Source organism: Ovis canadensis, chromosome 20 (assembly GCF_042477335.2).
Source record: "Ovis canadensis isolate MfBH-ARS-UI-01 breed Bighorn chromosome 20, ARS-UI_OviCan_v2, whole genome shotgun sequence".
NCBI classification, from domain to species: domain Eukaryota; kingdom Metazoa; phylum Chordata; class Mammalia; order Artiodactyla; family Bovidae; genus Ovis; species Ovis canadensis.
This window is the reverse complement of record NC_091264.1, coordinates 52369347-52393239: the sequence shown is the minus strand read 5'-3', so window position 1 is coordinate 52393239 and position 23893 is coordinate 52369347. Positions and strand designations below refer to the sequence as shown.

Genomic DNA, 23893 nt, shown 5'->3' with positions numbered 1-23893 from the left:
GCTGGGTTATGTAGCAGCTTCCAGGCATTTTCATGGAGCCCTTTCTGTCAAATAGCACTAGGTACCATACTCCACAGTAGGTGGGGCTGTGAATTAACTCCCTGACCTGAGTGTAGCACGAAAGTGTTCATCGCTCGGTGGTATCCAACTCTGCAACCCCTCTGTCCATGGGATTCTCCAGGCAAGAATACTGGAGTGGGTTGCCATTCTCTTCTCTAGGGGATCTTCCTGATCCAGGGATCGAACCCAGGTCTCCTGCATTGCAGGCAAATTATTATTATTTTCCCCATCTGAGCCACCAGGGAAGCCCCCAAATTATTCTTAATATAAGCTTAAGGAATCCTCCATGCAAGAAGACTAGAGTGGGTAGCCCTTTCCCTTCTCCAAGGGATCTTCCCAACCTAGGGACTGAAGCTAGGTCTCCTGCATTGTAGGTGGATTCGTTACCATGAGCCACCAGGGAAGATACATCTGGGTGTAGCAGGTGAAACCTCCATGCTTGATACTGGCTTTGCTTCGTGTGTGATCAGCTCTGCCTGCCCTCCTCTCAGCTCAAGCATTGCCGGCTTATTTGTTCTCTGCAGCCCTCATGTCACATGGGGCTGGGAGCCAAGTTTTGTAGCAGACAAGGCTAGGACTTAGCTCTCCTGCCTAGGCAGGATTGGAGGACCCACTTCTGGCAGTTGCCAAGTTTTCCCAAACAGTCTTTCTAGTCAACAGGGGCTTGAAGCCTTGCTTACTCTACAGTGAGTTTAACTGTGACTCAGCAATTCTGCCTGAGCAGGGGCAGACCATGCTTTAGGGCCAGCAAATCTCCTCATTGAAGACTGAAATCAGGCAGGGTTGGGACCCTCTGAGTTCCCTGGTCAGGCTACGCTGCTGACTTGGTTCTACAGATGAGCCAACCCACTGGTTGGGGCTACCCCTGGGCTCTGCAGGTAGGAACATGGCCTGCCAAGATCTGAATGATGATGTTGGAAGCCCAGCAGAGCCCCTGTAGGGCAAAACCAGAGTAGGGGCTCCTACAGAACAACTGAGGCGCTATAGTCACCCCAGTGTCTCTCTTTCCAGCAGAGGAAATGTAGACTCAGGGAAGGCCTCTCAGCCTGCTGCTACAGTGGCCTGGAGGGGGGCACTGTGTCTGGCTGGTCGTCATTCCTCTCACCCTCCCCATGAAGTCTGCTCTGGTCTCTGTGTTGCAGTGGGCATTTCAAACTCACTCCCACATTCTAGAATCCTCTCAGTGGTGTCTTGTCTGTGAATAGTTGCAAAGTCAGGAAAGACCTATGTCACCATTTTGTGATGTCACACCCGGCACTGTTGACTTCTGTGTCCACGTTAGGTTTATAGATTCTTGCATTACTGTGTCCTGGTGGTTGTTGTTGTTGTGTTGGGGTTTCTGTTTTTTTTTTGGACACAATATGATGGTGGAATTCTGTGATTATAAATTAATTCTTGTTTGTTTTCTTCCAGTTACATTCAAATCATTTCCTGTTTCTGAAACCAAAATTATAATACATATATTTATAGATGTATTATTAAACGGACTCATCTGGGTTTTTTGTTTAATTTTAACACATGTGAAGTGAAAATAACAAAGGTACAACTCAATTATATCACGAAGTGAACATCTATGTGACTACCATGTAGACCAAGAAACAGTGTTGCCAGCTCTCTATAAGGACCCATAGTGCCCCTGCAGCCTTCCTTAAAGTAATTACCATGACTTCTAATAATACACTTTGGGCATTTTTGCTTTTTGAACTATTTACAAAATGGGGTTCTATAATATGTATTTATTTGTGTCTAGCTATTTCCTTTACTTTTGTGTCTTCCATTTGCTTTTCTGTTATCATAGAAATACTTTTGTATATAGACCTTGTACGACATGACTTTGCTAACCTTTATTGATCCTAAAATTTATCTGTATGTATTTTCTAAAGATTTTCTGTTTATAAAAGTATGGCATCTGCATTTAATAAAAGGTTTACTTCTTCTTTCAACCCTTACATATTTTATTTCTTTTTATTGCCTTATTGAGTAGAGTAGGAACTCCTGTACACATCTTCTCCAGTTTCAAGAGGAAAGCCTTTAACATTTCACTAGTAAGTATGACAATTACTATAGGTTTTTTATAAGTTTATTAGTTAGTTCCTTTCTAACTTCTCAAGACTTTATTTTTTAAGCGGTTGAAAACTGGACTGATATAATTTTTTATTCTAGTTTTTTTTTTAATTTTATTTTTACTTTATTTTACTTTACAATACTGTATTGGTTTTGCCATACATTGACATGGATCTGCCACGGGTGTATACAAGCTCTCAATCCTGAATCCCCCTCCCACCTCCCACCCCAAATCATCTCTCTGGATCATCCCTGTGCACCAGCCCCAAGCATCCTGTATCCTGTATCGAACATAGACTGGCACTTCGTTTCTACATGATAGTGTACATGTTTTGATGCCATTGTCCCAAATCATCCCACCCTCTCCCTCTCCCTCAGAGTCCAAAAGTCTGTTCTATACATCTGTGTCTCTTCTGCTGTCTCACATATAGGATCATCATTACCATCTTTCTAAATTCTGTATATATGCGTCAGTATAGTGTATTGGTGTTTTTCTTTCTGGCTTACTTCACTCTGTATAATCGGCTCCAGTTTCATCCATCTCATTAGAACTGATTCAAATTTATTCTTTTTAATGGCTGAGTAATACTCCATTGTGTATATGTACCACAGCTTTCTTATCCATTCATCTGCTGATGGACATCATAACACCTTATTTAAGATGTATGACATAATTATCTGTGTTCATTGTCAAATGATTATCACAAATCTAGTAAATATCCATCGCCTTACATATTTATAGCTATTTTTCTTGTGATGAGAACTTTTAAGATTCACTCTCTTAGCAACTTTCAAATATAAAAAGCAATGTTAATAATTAGCCACCATGTTGCACTCTGCATACCCAGAACTTACTTATCTTACTTAAGGAGTTTGTGCCTTTTGACTACCCTTCACCCGTTTCCCCACTCCTCATCTCCCACCTCTGGCAACCACCAATCTGTTCTTTGTTTCTATAAGTTTGTTATTGTTGTTCCTTTGTCGATTCTACATATAAGCAAGCTCATATGATATTTGTTTTTCTCTGCCTGACTTATTTCACTACTTAGCATAATGCCCCCAAATTCATCTGGTCACAAATAGGAAGATTTACTTTTATTTTCTGACAGAATAATACTCCATGATATGTGTGTATATGCATACATATGTATATATGCACACACATTTTCTCTGTCCATCCATCTGTCAATAACATTTAGGTTGTGGAAACATGTGTTGACTATTAGAAATAATGCTTCAGTGAATAAGGAAGTGCAGATATTTCTTTGGAATAGTGATTTCATTTCCTTTAATTATATGTGTTGACTATTAGAAATAATGCTTCAGTGAATAAGGAAGTGCAGATATTTCTTTGGAATAGTGATTTCATTTCCTTTAATTATATACCCAAATGTGGAATTGCTGGATTATATGGTAGCTCTGGACATGGAACAACAGACTGGTTCCAAATAGGAAAAGGAGTACGTCAAGGCTGTATATTTTCATCCTGCTTATTTAACTTGTATGCAGAGTACATCATGAGAAATGCTGGGCTGGATGAAGCACAAGCTGGAATCAAGATTGCCGGGAGAAATAACAATAACCTCAGATATGCAGATGACACCACCCTTATGGCAGAAAGTGAAGAAGAGCTAAACAGCCTCTTGATGAAAGTGAAAGAGGAGAATGAAAAAGTTGGCTTAAAGCTCAACATTCAGAAAACTAAGATCATGGCATTTGGTCCCATCACTTTATGGCAAATAGATGGGTAAACAGTGGCTGACTGTATTTTGGGGGGCTCCAAAATCACTGCAGATGAAATTAAAAGATCACTGCAGACATGAAATTAAAAGACCACTTACTCCTTGGAAGGAAAGTTATGACCAACCTAGACAGCATATTCAAAAGCAGAGACATTACTTTGCCGACAAAGGTCCGTCTAGTCAAGGCTATGGTTTTTCCAGTGGGCATGTATGGATTTGAGAGTTGGACTGTGAAGAAAGTTGAGCGCCAAAGAATTGATGCTTTTGAACTGTGGTGTTGGAGAAGACTCTTGAAAGTCCCTTGGACTGCAAGGAGATCCAACCAGTCCATCCTAAAGGAGATCAGTCCTGAATGTTTACTGGAAGGAACAATGTTGACGCTGAAACGCCAATACTTTGGCCACCTACTGTGAAGAGCTGACTCATTTGAAAAGACCCTGATGCTGGGAAAGACTAAAAGCAGGAGGAGAAGGGGACAATAGAGGATGAGATGGTTGGATGGCATCACAGACTTAATGGACATGGGTTTGGGTAAACTCTGGGAGTTGGTGATGGACAGGGAGGCCTGGCGTGCTGTAGTCCATGGGGTTGCAAAGAGTCAGACACGACTGAGAGACTGAACTGAACTGATGGTAGCTCTCCTTTTAAGATTTTTAGAAACCTCCATACTGTTTTCCACAGTGGCTGAGCCAACTTACCAAGAGTGTACAAGGATTCCCTTCTCTTGACATTTTTGTCAACACTTGCAATCTCCTATTTTTAAGTGACATTCAAACAGGTAGAAGTGATATCTCATTGCTGTCTTTCTTGCTTTGCATTTCCCTGGTGATTAGTAATGTTGAGCATATTTTTACATACCTGTTGGCAATTTGTATGTCTTCTTTGGAAAAAAAAGTCTAATTCCTCTGCCCATTTTGTAACTCACATTGCTTACTTTGATGCTGTTAACTTGTTCTTTATATATTTGGATATTAACCCTTTATCAGATATATGATTTGCCAATATTTTCTCCCATTCCATGGGTTGCTTTTCTGTTTGATTGATGATTTCCTTTGCTATGCAGAAGCATTTTAGTTTAATATTGTCTTACTTGTTTGTTTTTGCTTTTGTCTTTATTTTTGGTGTCAACTCTAAAAGATCCTTACCAAGGCCAATGTCAAGGAGCTTACCCTCAAAATTCCTTCTGGAAGTTTATGGTTTCAGACCTTATATTCAAGTCTTTGATGCATTTTGAGTTAATTTCTGTGTGTGGTATAAGAGATTCTTTTCATTCTTCATCCTTCATTCCATTTCATTCTTTTACATGTGACTGTTTACTTTTCCCAACACCGTTTACTGGAGAGAGAATTCTTTTCCCATTGCCTATTCTTGGGCTCTTTGTTATAAATTTTTTGACCATATATGAATAGGTTTACTTGAGGATCTCTCTATTCTGCTTCATTTGATCTGTGTGTTTGTTTATATGACAATAGCATATTGTTTTGATGAGTATGATGAAGTGTGGTGCCTCCAGCTTTGTTCTTTATCCTCAAGATTGCTTTGGCTATTGGGGGTCTCTTGTGATTCCATACAAATTTTAGGGCCATTTGTTCTGTTTCTATGAAAAATGCCATTGGAATTTGCATTGAATCTGCATATTGCTTTGGGTAGTATAGCCATTTTAACAATGCTAAACTTTTCCATCTTTGAGTATAGAATATCTTTTCATTTATTTGTGTCTTCTTCAGTTTCTTTCATTAATATCTTAGCATTTTCAGTGTACAGGTCTTTCATCTCCTTGGTTAAATTTATTCTTATATTTTCTTCTTTTTGATGCAGTTGTAAATGGTGTTTTCTTAATTTCCTTATCTGATAGTTCATTATTAGTGTATAGAAACACAACTTTTTTTGTACATTGATTTTGTATCTTTCAACTTTATTGAATTTGTTTATTAGTTCTAAGAGCTTTTTTGGTGGAGTCTTTAGAGTTTTCTGTGTATAATATCATGTTATCTGTAAATAGTGACAGTTTCACTTCTGCCTTTCTAATGTGGATGATTTTATTTATTTTCCTTGCCTAATTGCTCTGGCTAGAACTTCTAATACAATGTTTAATAAAAGTGGGGAGTGGGCATCTTTGTCTTATTCCTGATGTTAAAAGAAAGCTTTCAGCTTTGCACAATTAAGTATGACGTTAGCTGTGGGTTTATCATATATGGCCTTTATCATGTGGAGGTCCGTTCCCTCTATAACTCTGTTTGTTGAAAGTTTTTACCATAAATGCATGTTAAACTTTGTCAAATGCTTTTTCTGCACCTGCTGAAATGATCATGGCTTTTACCCTTCATTGTGTTAACATGGTATTTCACACTGACTAATTTACAGGTGCTGAGCCTGCCTTGAAGCTCTGGGATAAATCACATTTGATCGTGATGTCTAATTCTTTTAATGTATTGTTGAATTAGGTTTGCTAATATTTTTTGCGGATTTTTGCACCCATGTTCATCAGGGATATTAGCCTGTAATTTTTCTTGACAGCCTCCCTTCTGCTTTTGGTATCAGGATAATGCTGGTCTTATATATTTGGGAGTGTCCCCTCCTTTTCCATTTTCTGGAAGATTTTGAGAAGGATTGGTATTAATTCTTTAGATGTTTGGTAGATTTTGCCAGCAAAGCCATCAGGACCTAGACTTTTGTTTGTTGGAAGGTTTTGATTACTAGTAAGGAGATTTAATCAGTAATCAGTTTGTTCGGATTTTCTGTTTCTTCCTGACTGAGTCTTGGTAGGCTGTATGTTTCTAGGAATGTATCCATTTCTTCTAGATTGTCCAATTTGTTGGCGTATACTTTTCATAGCAGTCTCTAATGATCCTTTGTACTTGTGTGACATTGTAAGGCTTTTTAAAGTCATGAGTAGATATGGAATGTTTCCATTTGCTTTTTATGCATCTGTTAAAATGATCAGTATTTTTTTTTAATCCTTTATTCTCTAACATGTTAATCACACTGATTAGTTATTGAATACTGGATCAAATCAACATTCTCAAATATAACAATATGAGCAAGATTTACTATCTTTTTATATATTGTTCAATGCACTCTATTAATATTTTGTTAAAGATTTTTGAGTGGATTCAACTATAGTTTTTCCTATAATGTTTGTTATATTTTGGTGTCAAGATTATTTAGGGATTGGAAATTACCTTTTTGTCATTTCCTAATCTCTGAAAGAGTTTTTAAAGTTTACCACTAACTCCTTTTTAAATGTTTGGTAAAATTCATCAATGAGAATTCTGAGCATAAATTTTCTTTATGGGAAGCTTGTTAATTATATGGGTTTTCCTTGTGGCTCAGCTGGTAAAGAATCTTCCTGCAATGTGGGAGACCTGGGTTTGATCCCTGGGTTGGGAAGATCCCCTGGAGAAGGGATAGGCTACCCACTCCAGTATTCTGGCCTGGAGAATCCCATGGACTGTATAGTCCATGGGGTCGCAAATAGTTGGACAAAGAGTTACAGCATTGCTCTGATATTTCTGTTTCTTCTTGGACCCAGTTTAGTCAGTCACCACTAATAATGTATTGAGGAAAGTCACCACTAGTAATAAGGAAGGTGTCAGTCTTATCCAACTTACCTGACTTTAATAGATACGTTTAAAGCTGTTCATAATACACATAAAGCCTTACAGCAGGATCTATAGTGTTTCCTTTTTGATTCCTCATATTAGTTGCGTTTTCTGCCTGTTCTTTTAACCAGTCTATGGGAGAGTGTATGAATTGGTACCAGTCCTTTCCCAGAACCGACTTTTAGCTTTACCGACCTTTTTTACGTAATGGGGACATTGAAACATTTGTTATTTGTATACTTGTTTTTGGCTCTGCTGGGTCTTTCTTGCTGTGCGGGCTTTTCTGTAGTTGCCGTGAGTGGGGGCTGCTCTCTATTTGCTGTGCACGGGCTTCTCACTACGCTGGCTTTTCTTGCTGCAGAGCGTAGGCTCTGGAGCATTCAGGCTACAGTAGCTGCAGCACGTAGGCTCCGGAGCTGGGGCTCCCAGGCTCCAGAGCACAATCTCAGCAGTGGTGGCTTAGTTGCCCCATGGCGTGTGGGATCTTCATGGATCAGGGATTGAACTCATGTCTCCTACATTGGCGAGTGAATTCTTCGCCACTGAGAAACCAGGGAAGCCCTGATCTTTTTTTGATTGTTTTCTGTTTCATCTTTTTTTTTCCTCTCTTTCATTTCCTTCTTCCTACTTTTTTTCTGGGGGGTGGGGGGCACTGCTATTTCAGCTTTTTTAATTCTGACTTGTTGAGATGAATTATTAGGTCATTTATTTTTAGATCTTGTTCTTTTCATTTAAAGCTACAGACTTGAGGCATGGTTTTCACTGTGTTCCCCTCATCTGTTGTAGCAATAGTGCCTACGTATAAGCCTGTATTTTATCACTTATTTTTTAAAGTATTGGAACTACTTTTATTTACATTGGATCATAAGTCTCTAAACAATTTCTTTCCTTGTAAGCTATATCCATATAGTCATTTAATAAAAATGGGGTGAGAGGCTTTCAGCTTCCTGTTATCTAGAGGACAGAGGAGAAATAGGTGCATGCCTGCCTGTGCTTTCCCTTTGATCACACCTTCAGTCTCTACCCAAATCCAAGCCCTTCAGCAGGATTTTCCAATCTCTCCTTTCTCTGAATTCGTACAGTATTTGATCTCCATTTATTCATTTTGACACTTGCTAGTAAATATGAACTGAACTGAATAAGTACACAACTGAGCGACTGAACTGAATAAGTATCTTCTGGTGTTGTTTCAAGTGTGTGTTTCAAATTAGTCTGTTGTGATAGGTAGAGATTCTAGATCTTTAAATGTACTTTGTGTTTCCCTTACCACATTGCACGGTGCCAAACGTGTGACTCACGGTCCTGTCACCAGATACGGGAAGAGCCAGTGAAATTGACAGGGGCATGGCCAATGCCCACCCGCGTGCTCTCAGACTCACCTTTCCTGGGAGTGCAGCAGCTGCTTGCTGCAATCTCCCTGCATCTCTGCTGGGGACTTCCTGCTGAGCATGTCTGGCCAGTTTGCAGGCCCTGCCATGCGGCTGGGGAGTGGCCCCAATGACAAACGAGTTAGTCCGTCAATACTTCAGTCTCCTTGTTCTTGGGTAGGAGAACTCTGGGGTATGTTGTCCACTGTCTCCAGGGTCCCCAGCAGACTGAGCTCCAGGTGCCCACAGTGCTCATCCACTAATGAGTGCCCCTGGTATTAGATTCCGTCCCACCTCTCTCACTTCCCCATTCCAAATCCTTCCTGGTATCACTTCCCAAACAAACTACTCTTGCTCAACGTGACATCCCCAGCTCAAGGAAGGTCTGCTTCTGGGTAGACACACTCCCAGGCCATCTGTGGCCTTTCTTCCTTTCTAAAGGGATCATCCTCATTTGGAAATTAACAAGGTTTCAAAAACAAATTCTAGCGACAGTTAATTCAAACTAATAGCACAAGAAGTTTCATTTGTGAAATGAACCGACATAGTTTGGTGACTCCAGACCTAAGCCCAGGAGGACGGCCCAGGGTTCCAGTGCCAACCCCATCACTCACTGAATGTTTGCCAAAGGGAGGTCACTCAGTTTCTTCAGATCTCAGGTTCCTAACTTAAAAATGGATACTAACAACTCATTCCAGTAACCTCACATTCTTGGTTTGGAAAGCGAAGGAGAGAGAATGTATGGGAATGGGTTTTTATGAACTGTCAATTACAAATAATACATGAAGTAAAATGGGATTGTTGTCTCTTCTCATGAGGGTCTGAAAGTATTCTGGTAATGTTTAGAAAACTGATTGCAAGAAAGAAAAAGTGGGAAAGAGGTGGGGGAAGGAAAGAACAAATTGGCCCCAAATTTCTGTTGCTTCCTGATATTTTTCCCTCTGACAGTGAGGCATAAACTTGATTTGGGAATTTTATCCAAGTGCCTTGTAATGTTTAGAAACAAATGAGGAGGGAAGGGAGACCTAGAAAGAAAGATCCATGTGCTGCATTGCTCGGCCTAGTAATCCTGGGCCAGAGGGGCAGGTGCCCCTGACTTACCTGTGGGAACATGTCTGTTGGACACACAGAGGAGATTTAAATGCTTGCCAAAATATTTACCTGTTTCTTTCTAAATTAAGAAACTTGCCTGACCACCCTCACTATAATACTGGAATATCAGTGATGAAAGGGAATGCATAATATGCTTCTATTAATATTTTCCTTTCAAAACTGGCCACCTAGCACTTATTATCCAGGGAACAAAACACTTCCAAGTTATAGACCAAAAATAAGTTAGGCCCGACCAGCACAACCACGGGCTGGAGAGCTTAATCCTCGAAACAGGGACTCATTAGGGTGTAAAGGAAAATACCAAATTGTAGACCATTAGAAGCAATCTTCCTAATCAGTTCGTTTAACACTCATCTTGTACAGATGAGAAAATTGACACCCAAAGAGCTTAGAGAGCCCTATGTCCCAATAACTTATTTCCACTATATCATCATTTCAGAAATCAGCTAGCTTAATAATTCACATTATGACTGAACTCATGTTTAACCTCCACAATCTGACTGGTACTCTACGTAAGAGGAAAAGTCCTGAGTTGGCCCACTCATTCCACGTTCACACAGCAAATAAAAAGCAGAAACATGTCTTAAAGCTATTTGCCCACAACATCTAAGCTTCTTTGAGTCCGTACATCCTCTTGTTTTTAAGACAAGCAGAAGTCAGGGTAGTGTTTGACCCTACTGGAAGAGTCATTAAAAATCTGACCTTTACTCTGAAAGATTGTCATTTACTACTTAAAAGGAACATCAGAGGTTAAAGTGGAAATTGTTATGTATTCACACAGTGAGTGAAAGAATGTATGAATGAACCTTAAAGAACTGAAGACCAGATGAACGAACGCTTGAATTTTTAGTCTGAGTTGCTTGCAATTACCTTAACTGTCCACAAGATGTCACTACTTCACCCCACTTCAGAAAAGCCATCCACATTCAAGAATTTTTGCAGATGATTTCTCTCTTGTAATTGAAAGAAGCTCCGTCATTTCCAACACCTTTGGCTGCTTCCTTGTTTTCTCTTAAATCTACTGTGAAAGAGTCTGAAAAAAAAAGTAGATGTTAATTAAGGCCTGAGACTGAATGGGCTAATGCTGGGAATCTTTAACCAAGAAGTCACCCTCTCAGGAGGTTCCCAGGCTGCTCCAGGGCTGGGGACCTTGCATCAAGCCCTTCCTCTGCTCAGCTGCAAGGCTCTCATCAGCACTTTTTTGTAATTCTACCAGCCTCAGTCCTTTGGACTCACGGAAACAGTGATTTGGCAACACCCAAAAGATGGCACCTTGGGGTTTTAAATTGTGCTTCCTTCTTGAAATATTCCCTCTACTTTCCCTTACTGGGACTGAAGTTCCAATGCCTAGTGAGTTTGTGTGTCATCTAGTCATACAGCACACTCATAATTCAGATCAGACTTGTCCTGTGTTCACTGGGGTTTTTTTTTTTTCCTCCTATATAATTAGACTCCAGTTTGCAAATCATTATTTCAAGTTTTTAAAAGTTTTAAAAAGACCACAAATATGTTAACCAGGCTCACAATTTCCACTTCAGCTATACTGAGCATTGACAATCCTTAAGTTTATTTTAAATACTTTATTATTCATATGAAATTTATTGGTGCAAAAAGTGCTTGCAGATTGCAGATTTTTTTAAAGGTCCCATCATGTTTCAAATTTTGTGTACTTTATTAGTGCTCACTACTGAGACTCTTTCTCCTAATCTCTTTTTTAAAGTTGAAATTGAGATGAATAATCTTCACTAATGGGGGCTTCCCTGGTGGCTCAGCAGTAAAAAAAAAAAAATCTGCCTGCTAAGGCAGGGGACACAGGTTAGATCCTTGAGTTGGGAAGATCCCCTGGAGACAGGAATGGCAAGCCACTCCAGTGTTCTTGCCTGGAAAATCCCGTGGACAGAGGAGCCTGGCAGGCTACAGTCCACGGGGTCGCAAAAGAGTTAGACACAATTTAGTGACTCAACAGCAACAAATCCTCACTGATAGCAGTTCATGTCTGGCCATCCTGAGAAAGCAGTGAACTCATTTCATTAAAAAAAAAAAATCCTTTCTGTTTGGTAGTGTTCAGAAGAGGGTTCCACTTTGTAGAACAAGAAAGCTGTTTTGCTTTAAAGGCCCGTATTTCCTCCACAAACACATCCTACTTACTGAGGAGCTCAGTGGGGGTCACTTGGCAGGCAGTGGGTTAAAAGTCTCAGAGAAGTTGGCCTCAGCCTCCGTGGGCTGATGAGCTGTGGGGTAAGTCAAAGTAATTTCAGACTAATAATAATTAAGAGTTCAGTTAGTAATTAATTTACCTTTTAGAAAATTATGAGCCAAGTTCAAGCCCACCCCCATTGTGGCCTCACTGGTTTTCATTCCTCAAAGTGTTTATTGGAGCAGAGGAGGAAGGCATGGAGGATTTAGCGGCTTGTAGACCTGCTCACATTGTAAAGTTAAATAATACACAGAATTCCAAGCTCCATAAGAAGTCTTGGGCTTTTGTACAAATCAGTGCCTATAAGGAGAAGAATAAGAAAAGCATTTTATAACTATAGAATAAAATAGGAATATAATGTCAGCAGGTTCTGGGATTTATGGCTGCTTTATTCATTTTATGAATTTTAAAAATTCTGGGAGGAGTATTTTTAACAAAGCAACAACCAATGGCCAACAATTAGGCTGTTTTTCAAAACTATGACACATTCACCCACAGAAGAGTATGCAGCCATTTAAAACAACTTTTAAGAAGTTTCTGTAATAACATGGAAATATGTGAGATATGCTCAGATGTTTCTAAAAAGTCAGATGTTCCTCTGAAGGGCTGTGTACAGAAGATAATAGTGGCTGCCTCCAGGGACTGGAACAGGAGTGTGGAGGACAGACCCAGCAGGGAGAATATTTTTTTCACAATGATCACATTGCGACAAAAGTCTGGTAACACCAAGTCTGATGAGAATGTGGACAAAGAACTGCCAGACCCTGCAGTTCAGTTGAGTTCAGTGGCCTCCCCAAATTCTTAAGTAAAGTCTAACCCCAGTACCTCAGAATGTAACTTAGTGTATTTGGAAATAGGGTCCTTCAGTTCAGTCTCTCAGTCATGTCCAACTCTTTGTGACCCCATGAATCGCAGCACGCCAGGCCTCCCTGTCCATCACCATCTCCCGGAGTTCACTCAGACTCACGTCCATTGAGTCCGTGATGCCATCCAGCCATCTCATCCTCTGTCGTCCCCCTCTCCTCCTGCCCCCAATCCCTCCCAGCATCAGAGTCTTTTCCAGTGAGTCAACTCTTCGCATGAGGTGGCCAAAGTACTGGAGTTTCAGCTTTAGCATCATTCCTTCCAAAGAAATCCCAGGGCTGATCTCCTTCAGAATGGACTGTTTGGATCTCCTTGCAGTCCAAGGGACTCTCAAGAGTCTTCTCCAACACCACAGTTCAAAAGCATCAATTCTTCAGCGCTCAGCCCTCTTCACAGTCCAACTCTCACATCCATACATGACCATAGGAAAAACCATAGCCTTAACGAGACGGACCTTTGTTGGCAAAGTAATGTCTCTGCTTTTGAATATGCTATCTAAGTTGGTCATAACTTTTCTTCCAAGGAGTAAGCGTCTTTTAATTTCATGGCTTCAGTCACCATCTGCACTGATTCTGGAGCCCCCCCAAAATAAAGTCTGACACTGTTTCCACTGTTTCCCCAACTATTTCCCATGAAGTGATGGGACCAGATGCCATGATCTTCGTTTTCTAAAGGTTAAGCTTTAAGCCAACTTCTTTAACTCTCCACTTTCAGTTTCATAGGGTCCTTAAAGACATATTAATAGTTAAGTTGAAGTTATTGTAGCTGGGCTCTAATCCAATATGATTGTTGTCCTTTAACGAGGAGATTAGAACACAGACCGATGTTGAAGCAGAAGCTCCAATATTTTGGCCACCTGATTGCAATGAGCCAACTCACTGGGAAAAAAGCCGGATGCTGGGGGAGATTGAGGGCAAGAGAAGAATGGGGTGACAGAGAATGAGATGGTTGGATGGCATCACTGACTCAATGGGTGAATTTGCTCAAAGTCCGGCAGTTGATGAAGTACAGGGAAGCCCGGTGTGCTGCAGTCCCCAGGGTTGCAAAGAGACAGACACAACTGAGCGACTGAACAACAGCAACAGAACCCAGACACACACAGAGAGAATCCCCTGTGAAGATGGAGGGGAAGACAGCCATCTCCAGGAAGGGCAGGAGACCTCAGAAGGTCCACTCTGCCAAAGCCTTGATCTCAAACTTCTGGCCTCCAGACTGTGAGACACACACTTTCTGTTGTTTAAGCCACTGAGACGGTGGGACTCTGATGGCAACGCAAGCAGCTGAAGACAAAGCCCATCAGCAAGGGATGGAGACGTGAAGACTTGGCTATGCAGAAAATAAAAGCACTAACCGCTCAAACAGTTGACTCATTGGAAAAGACTCTGATGCTGGGAGGGGTTGGGGGCAGGAGGAGAAGGGGACGACCGAGGATGAGATGGCTGGATGGCATCACGGACTCGATGGACGCGAGTCTGAGTGAACTCCAGGAGATGGTGATGGACAGGGAGGCCTGGCGTGCTGTGATTCATGGGGTCGCAAAGAGTCGGACACGACTGAGCGACTGAACTGAACCACTCAAACTGTAAAAGATCAAGATCCCAGCAACATGGAGCCCAGTGAGTGAACGGCCCCCAGGGGCTTGGTTCCAGCAATGGTGACGTTACCCCCATGGGAATGCCAGAGGCCAGAAAAGCTTGGTCTGGCACCCTATTCAAGGGGAAGCCTGGGCACTCAAAGATAAGGCAACTTGTTGCCTTTGGTTGTGACTAGTGCTGTTTATAGGAAAGTGAAAAGTGAAAGTAGTCATTAGTCATGTCTGACTCTTTGCCACCCCATGGGCTGTAGCCCACCAGGCTCTTCTGTCCATGGTATTCTCCAGGGAGGAATACTAGAGTGGGTTGCCATTCCCTTCTCCAGGGAATCTTCCTGATCCAGGGATCAAGCCTGATCTCCAAGGGCCATTTCTAGGGCTGGTCTCTAAATGCAGGGGCTAGAGCCCCAACCTCACCCCAGGGAATCAATCCTGCCAGAGGGGATGGAATCCATTCCTTCCCTTGTTAGTTCGATGAACCATTGACTCCAGACCTTGCTAGGTAGGAAGACATAAACACAACATGGAGTTGTCAGGCAGCGGGCAGTCAGGTTGGGGAACAGACAAAGGAAACCAGTGTCACAAAGTGTCATTGGGTGTCTCTGAGAAGAATCCAGAGGCCCGTGGAGGGTGACGGCCAGTGAAAGCAGCAACCAGCATCTGTTTTCTTGGCTGGAAAGGCCCGTCTTTTTTTTTGCTTTGGGAAGTGCCCACTCAGGCGGTACAAGATCCAGATCAGGTCACTGGGGAAGGGTGGGTTTTCTGCTGTTCACAGTAGGAGACGACAGATAGTTTGCTGCAGAGAATGGGCCTGATGGTCCATCCAGGAAGTTTCTCTGGGAGCGGCTTGGAGAAGGATAGGAGGGAGAAGGAGGCTGGTGACCCAGCAGGAAAGTCCTCCCAGCTTTTTAGGTTTTTCTGGGCCAGCGCACCCACAGACAGTTGCACCCTGGGACTGCAGCTGGAAATGCTGAAAGGTCATTTTGCCTGTGAAACACAAGACAATGGACAGAAAGGCATGCAATGAATGGGTGATTGTAGCTGGCAACTGCTTAGACCGTGTATATTTGAATGTCAAAAGTGCTTACTCCGGATGAATTTGCTTTGGGAACAAAAGAGGCCATTTGATCCGTTGGGCTATGTGGATCTAAAAAGGCATAGGGGGAAAAAAAAGTGATGTACTGTCCAGAAAAGTGCTCCCCGTCTGCCTCCACTGGCTGGGTCAGCAGTTCTGGAAAGACTGTGAGGTGTCTCAGAAGCTGACATTAGGCCACAGCATGCGGAGGGCCCCCTGGTACCCAGAAGATACAGATGTTCAGGTCCGCGGAAGCAGAACCAAGGCTCACCTGTACTATCTTAGGCCTTACAGGGGCGTGTTCATCCGAGGAATGGTCACAGAAAACTAAGATAGCTCCTTCAAGCCCTGTTTGTCCATGCAAAGCGCAGAGCTGGGTGTCTGTCGGGGAGGAAGTGTGTACTTGTGGGACTTACGAGCTCTGCTGGAACAAGAGAATTTGCTTCTACCCTCAAATCTGCTACAGAAGAGCTTCATGATGCCTCAGGCAGGTCATGAAACTCCCTGGGAGTTACCTCGGATGTAATAGTCATAATAAACCAGTAACTCCCAACCCAGGAATACTGTTTGCTGAGCACACCTCCAAACCAGCTGAACCAAAAGATCTGGGGGCTCCTCCTGGAGTCTGTTTGTAGCCAAGTGTCTGTTAAGGTCTCTGTTCCCTGCATATCCCTGAGGATCTCTCACTTTATAAGAAACAAGTTTCTAAGTACAAGGGTAACGGGAAGCACGCCTGCCCCCCAGTAATTTAGGGGGTTCTCATGGACTTAGGTCGCTTCTGGGCTTTTCCTGCTCCAAGCTCTAGCGTCTACTGCATTTTCTCTCTCAGTCTGTCCTCTTCTCTCCTCCCAATGCCAGCCCCAAGTGAAGCCCGAGGGGTTCCCCCTTTCTTTAAACTGGACAGTGTCCCTAGTTATGGCAGTAAGAGAGGAACCTTCCAGAACAGCCCAACAATTCTGCTCTGTTCTTAAATGTCACCCTGATCAGTCATCCCTCTGGGAATTCCTCTTCTCAGGTCCCAAATGTCTGCAGCCTCATTCTTCTGCTCCCAAGTAGGGACGGCTGATCCCCCCAAAGTTCTGTTCATTTCTCCAGCAAAGTAGTTTTTTCCCCCCACAACATGCATCAGGCCCCAAAGGTCTAGGCCAACCTTTGTATATTTCACGTTAAACAAAATGTCTCGTAGCAGCACAAGCACAGACAGAAGCTTCAAAATGCCTTCTGTCTCTCTTTTTTAGTATTTATTTATTTGACTGTGCCAAATCATTTTTTTTTTCAGGGTAAAGTCTCTTTATTATAATATTGCAAACTTTTTTTAAATCCATAAATTTTAATAAAGAAACATGTCACTAATACTAGTCACTAATTTTTACTAAGTACTTACTAAACACTAGCCACTATTCAGAGCAATTTATGTATTCTCTTATTTTATTTCATGATAACCTAGTTGCTGTTCAGTCGCTAAATTGTATCTGACTCCATGAGACCCCGTGGAATGAAGCACGCCAGGCTTCCCAGTTGTTCACTATGTCCTAGAGTTTACTCAAACTCATGTCCATTGAGTCGGTGATGCCATCCAGCCATCTCATCCTCTCTTCCCTCTTCTCCTGGCCTCAATCTTTCCCAGAAAGAGGGTATTTTTTAATGAGTCAGCTATTTGTATCAGGTGGCTAAAGTATTGGAGCTTCAGCCTCAGTCCTTCCAGTGAGTATTCAGGGTTGATTTCTCTTAGAATTGACTGGTTTGATTTCCTTGCAGTCCAAGGGACTCTCAAGAGTCTTCTGCAGCGCCACAATTCGAAAGTGTGATGACCTAGTAAGGAGCTCCAGTTGTTATTCCATCTGATAGATGAGTAACCTGAAGCCCAGAGAGGTGAAGCAGCTTGCCGAGAGTCGTGCAGTCAGTCTAGAGTTGCGCCAGATCTTAGTTGCAGGATGTGGGATCTTCAGTCTTCAATATTGTGCAGCATGTGAAATCTAGTTCCCTGACCAGGGATTGAACTCAGGCCCCCTGCACTGGAAGGACGAGTCCTAGCCACTGGACCACCAGGGAAGTCCCTCAGTGTGCCTTCTCTTGACCAGAGTCCAGTGATTTGGTGTGGTTCCCACCCTACCAGTTTACTCCTTTCCTTCTAACCCATAGGGGCTTCCCTTGTGTCTCAGCTGGTAGAGAGTCCACCTGCAATGCGGGAGACCTGGGTTTGATCCCTGGGTTGAGAAGATCCCCTGGAGAAGGGAAAGGCTATCCATTCCAGTATTCTGGCCTGGAGAATTTCATGGACTGTATAGTCCATGGGGGTCACAAAGAGTCAGACAGGACTGAGCGACTCTCACTTTTCTAACCCATAGAGCCTGAGAGCAGAGCAAGGTTTCCATTAGCCTCCACTGATAGGATCTCTGCTGCTCCTTTAGACGGCGGCAGTCAGTGTTTTTCTGTCAACAGCAGACCCATCCTTCCCATCCTGCCTCTTTTGCAGGATCTCCAAGAGACAGGGCCAGCCTACCTGCATTCAGAAACCACTGGACCAGGTGACCTGTACAGTTACTTTCAGCAGTGAATTTTTTTGTTAAAGGGCTTGTTCACAAGGAGGCAAGATGACTTCAGAGTTACCTGGACCAGGATCCAAGTCCCAGCTCACCCACTTGAACAAGCTGGGTGACCTGGGCCAAGTTACTTAGTCTCTGAGCCCTGGCTTCCACATTTGCTGAGGATATTAATGGCAAGTTTCCAGGCTGTATTAAGTAATGAATATGAAAGGAATTGCCAGTAACTGCTAGTTTTCTTCCTCTCAGCATATGGGAGGTAGCCTCACATACATTTTGGGTTCTTTTAATGCTATTTTTTAAATTGAAGTACACTTGATTTATAATGTCATCTTAATTTCTATGCAGCAAATTGATTTTTACATATTTAAACATTCTTTTTTGATATCATTTCCCATTATGGTTTATCAAAGGATACTGAATATAGTTCTCTGTGCTATACAGTAGGACCTTGTCTGTCCATTCTGTATATTACAGCTGACATCTGCTAATCCTAGCCTCCCACTCCACCCCTGCACAGCCCCCTCTCCTGGGGCAGCCACAGATCTCTCCTCTCTCTTTACGAGTCTGTTTCTGTTGTGTGTCATATTTTGGAGCCCACGTATAAGTGATGTGATGCGGTGTTTGCCTTTCTCTTTCTGACGTACTTCAGTTCGTATGATAATCTCTAGTTGCATCCATGTTGCTGCAGATGCCGTTATTTCGTCCTTTTTATGGCTGAGCCATATTCCGTTGTGTATACACACCACATCTTCTCTATCCATTCCTCTGTCAATGTCCACTGAGGTTGCTTCCATGTCTTGGTTACTGCGAATTGTGCTGCTGTGCATACAGGATGCACATTATGTTTTTAATGAGAGGTTTGTCTGGATATATGCTCAGAAGTGGGATTGCTGGATCCTATGGTAGCTCTGTTTTCAGTTTTCTGATGAGCCTCCATTCCGTTTTCCATAGTGGTTGTACCAACGAAAATTCCTACCAACAGAGTAGGAGGTCCCCTTTTCTCCACATCCTCTCCAGTATTTGTTATTTGTAGTTTTTTGGTTTAGGGGTGGGGTTACATTTATCTTTGACTGAACCATACAGCATGTGGGATCTTAGTTCCCTAATCAGGGATCAAACCAGTGCCCCTTGCATTGGGAGCATGGAGTCTTAACCACTGGACCACCAGGGACGTCCCTGTAGAGTTTTTAATGATGGCCATTTTGACTGGTATGAAGTGGTACCTCACGGTAGTTTTGTTTGCATTTCTCTAGTAATTAGAGATGTTGAGCATCTTTTCATGTGCCTATTGGCCCATATGCATTTCCTCTTTGGATAAATGTCTGTCTAGGTCTTCTGAACCCTTTTTTTAAAATGGTTATTTTTGTTGCTGCTGTTGAATTGTATGAATTGTTTGTATATTTGGAAATTAAGCCTTTGTCAGTTGCATCATTTGCAAATACTTTGTCCCATTCTGTAGGTTGTCTTTTGTTTTGCTCATGGTTTCCTTTGCTGTGTAAAAGCTTATAAGTTTGGTTAGATCTCATTTGTTTATTTTTGTCTCTATTGCCTTTGGAGACTGACCTAAGAAAACATCATAAGATTTATGTGAGAAAATGTCTTGCCTATGATATCTTCCAGGAGTTTTATGGTGTCGTGTCTTATGTTTAAGTCTTTCAGCCATTTGAGTTTATTTCTGTATCTGGTGAGACTGTTCTAACGTCACTGATTTATATGTGGCTGTTCAACTTTCTCAACACGACTAGATGAAGAGATTGTCTTTTCCCATCATATAAGTCTTGCCTTTGTTGAAGACTGACTGTGGGTATCTGGGTTTATTTCTGGGCTTTCTATTCTGTTCTCTTGGTCAGTATGTCTGTTTTTGTATCAATATTATGCTGTTTTGGTTACTGTGGCTTTGTAGTTTCTGAAGTCTGGGAGGTTATGCCTCCTATTTTATTCTTTTTCTTTAGGGTTGCTCTAGCAATTCTGTGTCTTTTATGGTTTCATATAAATTTTAGGATTATTTGTTCTAGTTCTGTGAAAAATGTCATGGTTAACTTGATAGGGCTCACATTAAATCTGCAGATTGCTTGGGTAGTACGGTCATTTTAACAATATTGATTCTAATCCAAGAGCATGAGATCTCTTTCCATTTCTTTGAATCATCTTAAGTTTCCTTTATTAATGTTTCATGGTTTTCAACATGTACATCTTTCACCTCCTTTCTCAGGTTTATTCCTAAGCAGTTTACTTTTGGGGGGTGTGATTTTAAAAGGTTTTTTTTTAACATTCTCTTTCTGATATTTCATTGTTAAAGAAATGCAACTGATTTCCATATGTTAATCTTGTATCCTGCTACCTTGCTGAATTCATTTCAGTTCTAGTAGTTTTTATGTGGCGTCTTTAGGGTTTTCTCTATATTGTATCATGTCTTCTGCATATAATGACAATTTTACCTCTTCCCTTCCAATTTGGAACTTTTATTTCTTTTTCCTGATAGCTGAGGCTAAGACTAGTGGGAAGACTTTTAGCTTTTCACTGTTGAATATTGTATTGGCTGTGTATTTGTCATAGCTTTTATTATGTTTAGATATGTTCCATCTGTACCCACTTTGATAAGAGTTTTATCATTAATGGATGCTGAATTTTGTCAGGTGCTTTTTATGCATCTGTTGAGATAATCATGTAGGTTTTATCTTTTCTTTTGTCTATGGTGTAGCACATTGATTTGTGTATGTTGAAGCAAACTTGTGAACTTGGGTTGAATTCTACTTGGTCATGGTGTATGATCTTTTTTATGTGTTATTGGATTCAGTTTGATAATATTTTGTTGAGAATTTTTCAATCTATATTCACCAAAGATATCAGCCTGAAATTTTCTCTTTTGGTTCTCTTTGTCTGGTATTGGTATCAGGGTGATGGTGGCTTCTAGAGTGTCTTTGGGAGTTTTCCCTCTTCAATTTTTGGAAGGATTTGAGAAGGTTCAGTATAGGTTCTTTGTGTGTTTGGTCGACTTCATCTGTGAAGCCATCTGGTACCAGACTTTTGTTTGTAGGGAGTTTTAAAATTACAGATTCTATTTCACTTCATGATTGGTCTGTTCAAATTATCTATTTCTTCTTGATTCAATTTTGGTGGGCTGTAGAAACTTCTCCATTTCTTCTAGGCTGTCCAGTTTGTTGGCATATTATTGTTAAATAGTTATTCATAGCATTCCCTTATGGTTCTTTGTCTATCTGTGGTATTGGTTGTTTATGTCCTCTTTTCATTTCTTATTTTGTTTATTTGGGCTCTCATTTCTTCTCAGCAAATGTGGTGAGAGGTTTGTCAATTTTATTTACCCTTTCAAAGAACTAGCTCTTGGATTTATTTTTCAGTTTTTTTCTATTGCTTTTAAAGTCTCTATTTATTTCCTCTCTGATCTGTATTATTTCCTTCCTTCTGCTGACTTTAGGTTTTATTTGTTTGTTCTCTTATTCTTTTAGGTTGTAGGTTAGGTTGCTTGAGATTTTTCTTGTTTTTTGAGGAAAGCCTGTATCACTGTGAACTTCCCTCTAAGAACTGCTTTTACTGCAACTCATAAATTTTGTGTGGTTGTGTTTATATTGTCACTTGTTTCAAGGTATTTTAAAATTTCCTTTGATTTCATCACTGATCACTGATATTTTAGTGACATATATTACTAGTCTCCAGGTAATCACTATTTTCTCATTTCTTTTCCTGTGGTTAGTTTTTAGTTTCATGTCATTGTTAGAAAAGTGCTTGAGATAATTTCTATAATTTTAAATTTGTTGAGGCTTGTTTTCTGCCCTAATATGTAGTTAATCCTAGAGAATGTTCCATGTGCACTTGAATATGTATCCTGGGGTTTTTTTGGATGTAATGTCCTGAATATATCATTTAAGTCTAACTGTTCTATTGTATCATTTGGGATCTCTGTTACACCACTGACTTTCAGTCTAGAAGATCTGCCCATTGATGTGAGTGGGGTGTAAAAATCTCCTACTGTTACAGTAGTCCTGTCAATTTCTCCCTTTATGTCTGCTAGTATCTGTTTTATGTAATTGAGTGCTCCTATATCGGGTACATATATGTTGATAAGTGTAAAATCCTCTTCTTGCATTGACCCTTTTATCACTCGATAGTGTCCTTTATCTTTAGGATCTTTGTTTTAAAGTCTATTTTGTTTAAGTATCGCAACCCCTGCTTTCTTGTCATTTCTGTTTGCATGAAATAACTTTTCCCATCCCCTCACTTTCAATCTATGTGCGCCCTCTGCCCTAAAGTGAGTCTTGTCGACTGGTTTCTTTTTTATCCAATCCACCACTCATGTCATTTGATTGGACCATTTAGTCCATTGACATATAAGGTTAACTATTGATAGATATGTATTTATTGCAATGTTAAACCTTGTTTTCCCCTTGATTTTGTATTTCCTTTTTGTCCCTTTATTTTTCCTTTTGTGGCTTGATGATTTTCTTTAGTAGTATACTTATGTTCCCCTCTTTTTGGTTATTTTCTGAATCTACTGTGTGTTTTTGATTTCTGGTTACTTTTTCAGGCATGTGAACCCCTTCCTATATCTACTTGGTAGTCGCATAGGCTCAAACACTTTCTGGGAAGTGAAAAAACAATCTACATTTTCTTACTCTCCTCTCCTGCACTTTATGACTCTAATGTCCTGTTTTACATCTTCACATTCATCTTTTTGCTGTTCATTGTGGTTATCATCACTTTCGCATATATATTTTTTAATCTGTGTACTGGCTTATTTGGGCTTCCCAGATGGCACTAGTGGTAAGGAATCCGCCTGCCAATGCAGGAGACATAAGCGATGCGGGATGGGTCTCTGGGTGGGAAGATCCCCTGGAGGGGAGGGCATGGCAGCCCACTTCAGTACTCTTGCCTGGAGAATTGCATGGACAGGGGAGCCTGGTGGGCACTACTGAAGCAACTTAGCACACTTTGGGTTATTCAGGTGACTTGCTTTCCAATTGTGATTTTCTCTTCCTAATAGATGCTTACTTCTTTTCTATTTAGAGAAACACTTTCAATATTTCTTTTAGGATAGGTTTAGTATTGTTGTCCCATCACTTCATGGCAAATAGATGGGGAAACAATGGAACAGTGAGAGGCTTTATTTTGGGGGGCTCCAAAATCACTGCAAATAGTGACTGCAGCCATGAAATGAAAAGACGCTTGTTCCTTGGAAGAAAAGCTATTACCAACCTAAGCAACATATTAAAAAACAGAGACATTACTTTGCCAACAAAGGTCCGTCTAGTCAATGCTATGGTTTTTCCAGTAGTCATGTGTGGATGTGAGAGCTGGACAATAAAGAAAGCTGAGCACCGAAGAATTGATGCTTTTGAACTGTGGTGTTGCAGAAGACTCTTGAGAGTCCCTTGGACTGCAAGGAGATCCCAACAGTCCATCCTAAAGGAAACCAGTCCTGAATATTCATTGGAAGGACTGATGCTAAAGCTGAAATTCCAATACTTTGGCCACCTGATGGGAAGGACTGACTCATTGGAAAAGACCCTGATGGTGGGAAAGATTGAAGGTGGGAGGAGAAGGGGACGACAGAGGATGAGATGGCTGGATGGCATCACCGACTCAATGGACATGAGTTTGAGTAGGCTCTGGGAGTTGGTGATGGACAGGGAGGCCTGGCGTGCTGCATTCCATGG

The 23893-nt window shown here is 41.3% G+C and overlaps 1 protein-coding gene across 2 annotated transcripts in view; it reads right to left on the bottom strand.

Annotated features, from left to right (window-relative positions):
- Positions 1 to 23893, bottom strand: part of MBOAT1 (membrane bound O-acyltransferase domain containing 1) — a 159562-nt gene that overhangs the window by 13137 nt on the left and 122532 nt on the right. For both annotated transcript variants that reach the window (XR_011251125.1, XR_011251123.1), the window contains exon 14: positions 10819 to 10981. The gene's annotated coding sequence lies outside the window, so the exon portion shown is untranslated. The remainder of the gene's footprint in view (positions 1 to 10818; positions 10982 to 23893) is intronic.